The sequence below is a fragment of the Magnolia sinica genome, chromosome 12 (assembly GCF_029962835.1).
Source record: "Magnolia sinica isolate HGM2019 chromosome 12, MsV1, whole genome shotgun sequence".
Classification (NCBI taxonomy): domain Eukaryota; kingdom Viridiplantae; phylum Streptophyta; class Magnoliopsida; order Magnoliales; family Magnoliaceae; genus Magnolia; species Magnolia sinica.
This window is the reverse complement of record NC_080584.1, coordinates 16,597,538-16,604,407: the sequence shown is the minus strand read 5'-3', so window position 1 is coordinate 16,604,407 and position 6,870 is coordinate 16,597,538.

Below are 6,870 nucleotides of genomic sequence, written 5' to 3'. Positions count from 1 at the left end.
GATGGAAAAACAGATGGACGGCGTGGATAACCCACATACATTCACATTAGGCTTTATTGAGTTTACTCAGTCCCATCAAAGCTATCTGAGTAACTCAGTACTCAATCCGATTTCACTTTCCATGAATCTGTCCATAAGGTCCCACAAACCTGGATGAAGAGAACAAATATTATATTAATCCAAAATTTCTGTGACCCCAGAAGGGTTTCAATGGCAGCCGTTCAATCCTCTCCTGCCTGTTACAGTGTGGTCCATTTGATTTTGGATATGTCTTATTTTTCGGCTTAAGCCTGAGGATGAGCTCAGCAAATAGACGGACGGTTTAAATATAACTCATACCTCATGATGGGACCCACAGAACTTGGTGACATCCACACACCAATCACATCGGTGGTGGCTGGTACGCCAGCCAATCCGCTTACCCGTATGGAATGGTCTTAATAGCATTGCAGCATTCATCCAGCATTGGTACTCCAGGGTGAGATGGATAACATGCATGAGCTTAGAAATTGCATGCATAGTATACAAGCCACTCAAATTGAAATATCCAAAATATGGGCCTAAGCTTAGACCTATCATGTACCAAAAATTAGGTTGGTTTGATTATCAGGGCAATTGGTGGACATTTATTGAACAACTAGAACCAATAAAAATCTAATGGTTGTCTTTAAACAAGTGTATGCAGATTACTGCCCATGGTTTTTCAACCATTTTATCTTCTTACCCTGAATTTGCTACGGTGTGTGGCTCCCCACAGTTTTGACGCTTTATTTGAGTTGATGTGGGCGACATTTGGAATGTCACATGCATGTGCCAAATGTATGATTCACAATCCAGTGGACCCAAAATGACAAACATGGAGGGAGTGGATCGACTCCCAGCAGTGCCTGTTTCTCTGCCCTGTTTTTAGTTTGTGTAAATGGTAATATTTCAAAATTTCTAGTTTTCTGTGCATTAAATTGGAAGTTAAGAGAGGTGAAAAAGCGTAACTAGACTACAAATTTATGACTTTGATGGAGACTTACTGTAGCCTCGTTACCCACCAAACCCTCTTCTTCTCATTAGATGGGGCTTAGCGTTTTATTTGGGGGTGTACACGAACCGAGCTAGCTCGGTTAGCTCGCTCGACTCGACTCAAAAAAGCTCGATCAACTTGGTTTGAAGCTGAGTTCGAGCCGAGTCGGGCTGATTTTTTGAGCTCAAAAATGAGTTCGAGCAGGCCCCAGCTTGACTCAACTTGCATCGAACTAGTTCGGTGACTCGGTTACTTTGCCATTAATGTTGCTCACCAACTGTTTGATAAAATGACTCAACGAAATGTGGCTGGTGTCAAGGAAGGTTTGGCTGGTGGCAAGGTGGCAAGGAAGGTATGTACATGAAAAAAATCCATTTTTTCTCTTTCTAATTTTTTTTTGGTTTTTATGTTATTTAGAAGGTGTTTGAGAAAATACCTGTAAAACATTCTCTGTTTGTAAAACAGTGAGATTTTGAAGTTGCAGTTAAGGTATTCGTGGAAATGCCTCGATGGCGAACTCGGCCCGAACTGCTAACCAAACTGAGCCGAGTTGGCTAGTCAGGCTCGAGGACCGAGCCAAGCCGAGTTCCAGCTGAGGTTAGCCATTGTTCGAGCCGATTCAAGTTGAGGTCAGCTCGACTCGGTTCGACTCGATGTACACCCCTAGTTTTATTGCTGGATTTTGAAGGGTTTTTTTTTTTTTTTTGGGATTTTGATTTTTAAAAAATTATTATTATTATTATTATTTTGATGTTACGAGGTTTTGAAAATTTTTTGGATGTTTGGAATTTTGAGGATTTTAGAATTTTTAGGCTTTTTGAAAATTTTATGGTATTTTGGATTTTGAAAATTTTATGTTTTTAGAGTTTTTGCAAATTTTCGTTCTTTCTTTTTTTCTTTTTTTCTTTTTTTGTTTTTTTTGGTAAATTGTAATTTTAAGATTTTGTACATTCTTCTAATTTTTATAGCTTTTGAAATATTTTTTTTAAGACCTTGAGTAGGATTGCATCACTAACCAAGATCTGCCTTTATTACGATCGACATCTTTAAAAGAATGGTCCTCTTATTCTGTAGTCATGGGGACAATGAATTAATTGATACCCTACGTTTCTACCCCTCAGGCAAGGCCAAAGAATACGATAGGCAAATTCTCATTATTGAGCCCAAGCATCATGATGAAGCGACGATTGGGCTTTAAATAAGTGTCTGATATGGTGGCTTGGGGTCGTCTCCGAGGCATTGGAGTTCCTCAGGTTCTTACAACTTGTATGGGATCTGGACTATGGTCCAATCAATGAAAGACAATTTCTATCTTTTGCTCAGGTCCTCGTTGATCAACTTAGTTAAGGTCAGCCCTTGCAGTTGGTTTTTTGGGATGAAGTCTGTCTTGTCATTGGGACGGTCATTGCACTAGTGCATTTGATTTTTGTGTAGATGAAGGGATTGTCTTTCTCTTCCTGGCCTCGTTCTTTTCTGGGACCTTGCTTCTCCTACCTCACATTTGAAATAGGTTGATATCTTAGTCCGATCTTGCTTAAATTTTGTTGAACATCGACGAATTGGGTCGAGTCCTCATATTCAAGCTGATAATATAAAGTTTGGTGCTTGTTAAGAGAGAAGATATAATTTGATCCGATAAGACACACAGTTGGAATGCAATTTAAAGTTTTAGATTTGAAGTTGTGGTATGGTGTGTCTTTTTCGGATTGTTGTATATCTATGACCAATGGTTGAGATGCCGGGGACCATGGACCATAAGAGGTGGGGGCCAACTATAACACCCCGGTTCTCAAAACCCGAGTACATTACTTGTTTTCCAAAAAGCCGAGTGTTAACTTTTAAAGATATCCCAAATTTCAGGTACATTTTTTTTTTTCTTTATCAGAGTTAGCAATTTAGCAGAATAGAAACAAATTAAGTATAAGAGGGAGTCTAAATATACAAAATTAAATATTCGAGTGGTTGCCCGAAAACTTGTACAAATCAATGTCTTAAGTTTTTACAATACATAACAGTACAAATTAAATATAAATGAAATCAGGAATAGAAAGTTGCAAGATCATTTGGCTCCTCCTATTCCACATGAACACCAGCATGTGCATCCTCTGCATCTCCAACACACTAATTATGGTTTGATAGCATTAATGGCAATTACAGTGAGGTACAACCCCCAAGATTTATCGTATCATCAAGATAATTAAGCATAGTTATTAAGGACAGTATATAATGAATATTTCACAATGATCATCATAATAATAAGACAAAGTTCATCAGATACGCATATATTGAATAAATTCTACCAAGATATTCATGTCTAAATGTATGGATGCATGCACATGCTCACAAACCTGGGGATGCACATCCAGCTGGCAAAAAGTCGCCCAAGGAGAACTAATCATCTGGAAAAGTACTCAAAAGTACACCCTAAGGAGAACTAATCACCCAGAAAAGACTATGCAACGAGGACACCTAAGGTTAATTAATCTCCCGAAAAAGTACACATGGGTATGCTCTAAGGAGGACTAAACACCCAAAAAAGTCCATACAAAAGGGACAGCCTATAATGGTAAGAATGCACATGATATTATCTTAGGATCACTAGGTAAAATACTCTATGGTACAACCCATAGTGACTTAAAAAACTTCGTATCTTACATCGACCACCTGGTAAAGTCCGCATGCCATGAAAATGCATGATTAGCCCAACCATTATTATTTCAATTTTAGACAACCATTTTTAGAAAGCTCAAAGGTCATTATGGGGGGCTCATCACCTAGTATAGGCCGATAGCTCGGACATATTGTCCCATACCACAATTCCCGGGCCTCAACTCATAAGACTCTAACGAATATAATGTTTAAATGTAACCTCATCAACTATCAATTATAGTTTTACAAGTAGAACTTACCATCGCAAGGCTATACGAAGATGATCCATTAAAGCCATATAGGGTAAATATCCCATTAAGCTGCATAAGGCAAACAGTCCATCCCAAGGATGTGATAAAAATGGGATTATCTCCAAATTCCACATAGACACAAATGATCCACAAGATGGAAAGTCCACGACAAAGAAATTCAATTTAATCTAATGTCCACTAGTTCAAGGACTTCCACAAACACTATTAAATAATCGCGAGGGGTAAAACAAGCTACGCACAATGTCAATAGTATTTACACATGTAAAGTGGGATATTTGAGTTCTATCACATGTTCATATTTGAATGTAAATCTAACAATCGATCATTATGAAAAATTATTCAAATAGAAAGTAACATTTATCATCAATTTCACTGAGTATTATATTAGGCAATAGTTGAAATAAATGAGCTATGCTAACTATCAAGATGTAGACAAGCTTGAAGGGTGATCCTCACCTTCTGTAGAAATTGCAGATGGTCTTGATATCAATTCCAATCCTCACTTCATGAATACCATCCAACTATCTTAGATTATCCTACAATTGTTGCATAAGAATTAGAATTAAAACCTAATTCTATCTTGAACATAAACTTGTACTAGGGATTAATATAGTATTAAAATCTTCCCATAGAGATTATTAGATGTCTACTACTCGAGTTGAAATGGAATGAATTTTATGTGACTCAGCTCCACTTGATGCAATATAGTGCGACTTGGAAATGAGTCTATAGGAATTCATGGTGTTGCACTATAAGTTCGATGTTGGCAAGGTCCCTAGTTGGTTGAACCCAAACTTAATTCAAATCCCACCATGCCTCAATGAGTCAACACAAAATGCCATTACCTTAACTTGAAAATGCTACAAAACTTGCATTGAATAAATGAAATAGACGAGGGTCATTTACCTGATGTAGTGCCGCCAACACGACTAGTCTTGACTCGCAATTGTCTAAACTTGCCCGTAGATTAAATGCTTTGACTCACTGAGTTCACGCAGCCCTCATTCTCACACTCACTTCTTCCTTTTCTCAATCTCTCCTTCTTGTTTTTCCTCCAAAACCCCAATGTCCAACAAGTTTGCTAAACTCAGTAAACTCTCCCTGACTCGGTGGGACGAGAGCCGAGTTGACTCGGTACAACTCAGCCATCAACTAGGAATGCCCCATGTCAACCTCCTCTTAGTTTTATTTTTGTTTGCTTTCCTTCTTCTTCCTGCTTCTCTGTTTCTTTTCCTTTTCTTCTTTTGCATCTAGTTGCCCCTAACACATGACTCAAACCGAGTCAAGCAGCTTGACTCAGTAGTAGGCCCACAATAGAGACTCGGTCCCAACTCAGACCGTGTCCCTGCCTGCCGAGCCCACTCACATTTCCTCTTCTTTCTCTGCTTTATCTTCTTCCATTTTCATTTCTCTCTCTTCCTCAAACCTGCCCAGCTAGGTTGCTAGACCAGACTAGACCCCAATCAGGCCCAACTCGCTCTCTCTCTCTCTCTCTCTCTCTCTCTCTCTCTCTCTCTCTGATCCCATCTCTTTTCCTCTTCTTCATCCTTTCATTCTTTGCCAATTGATATGCCGACAACCCTGGACTGGGCCTAACTCGTAGTGACTCGAACTGAGTCATAATTCAAACCAGCTGAACTGGGTCTAGACTCGGTGCAGCAAAAATAGAGTGTGGCTCTTTCCCTCTCTTTCTTGCTTTCCTTTCCTTTCCTTTCCTTTCCTTTCTAATCTTCTTCTTTCTTTTCTCCATTTCCTTTTGTTTCTTCTCTTCTTCTCCTTCTTCTTTCTCTGTTGGAAACAACCGGGCAAAGCCTTGGACTCGGCCCGATCTTGCAGCGACTCGAACTAAGTTGACTCAACCCGATGTGGTGGACCGACGTCGTTTCTCTTTCTCTCTTAAGCTTTCTATTTTTCGGAAGGGTTGCCCTAAAAGGAAGCCTTTTTAAAGGCTCTACTAACTACATTCTAGAGGGTTCGAATCTTAACTAATCAAAGGATTAGTTACATTTTTTGTTAAATCCGTGATGTTTTGTGGCCATGGAATTGAATCAAGCTTGCATGGCTTTGATCAGGTGTCATGGATGCACTTATGGGTCCCTGACCCACCCATTAAACATATCAGATCAGCTATTTGTGATCAAACCCGATGGTGGGTGTTTTCGACTCAACGGTGAAGATGATCCAGCACGGTGGATCTCCTTTCGATGGCTAATCCTAATATCTGAATCATATGAGTGGCATGGATTAGACCACTGATCAACGTGGGGTCCATATTCTGGACGTCAGTCCACAAATCTCGGTGGGTTCCGAGTATTGGAGTTGCAGCCGCTTTTTCATTGCGATGGAAGCCCTAACTCGTGCAGAGTGGAATGGATGGCTAGGATTGTCCTGCATTGATGGTTAGGATTGAGGGAGAATCCCGCATGTTGTTAGCCAGCCTAGCAGGGCAATGCACGGAGGCTATACCCGTTTTCGAAACTAAGCCACATGCACACAGCCGACTTGTGCCAAAATTCGTGTGCATGCACACGTGTTCCAACATGTGGAATCGATCAGAGTTTGGTCGGGATTCCTGCATGAGCATGATGGACGGCTCAGATCTTGTATATGTTCACATCGTGATCAAACGGACGATGTCCATCCGCTGGTAGAAAATGCGGGAGAAGGAGTTTTTCTCCCTCAGACTCGGGTCAAACCCAGTTTGACCCAGATCAGGTTTCGGTGCTCTGCAGTAGTACCGCCCTTGATGCACACCTAAAGTGATTATGGGGCCCATAATGAGGTTCCGTGAAATCCTATCGTCAATATGTTTCTACTCACCTTGACAAGACATCAGTCCAAAGATGAGGTGGGCCATACCAACTGAATTGCGGTCTTTAGGTGTCGATTACATCGGTCCGACGGTTAGATCGTTCTGAATTCAAACGTCAATGG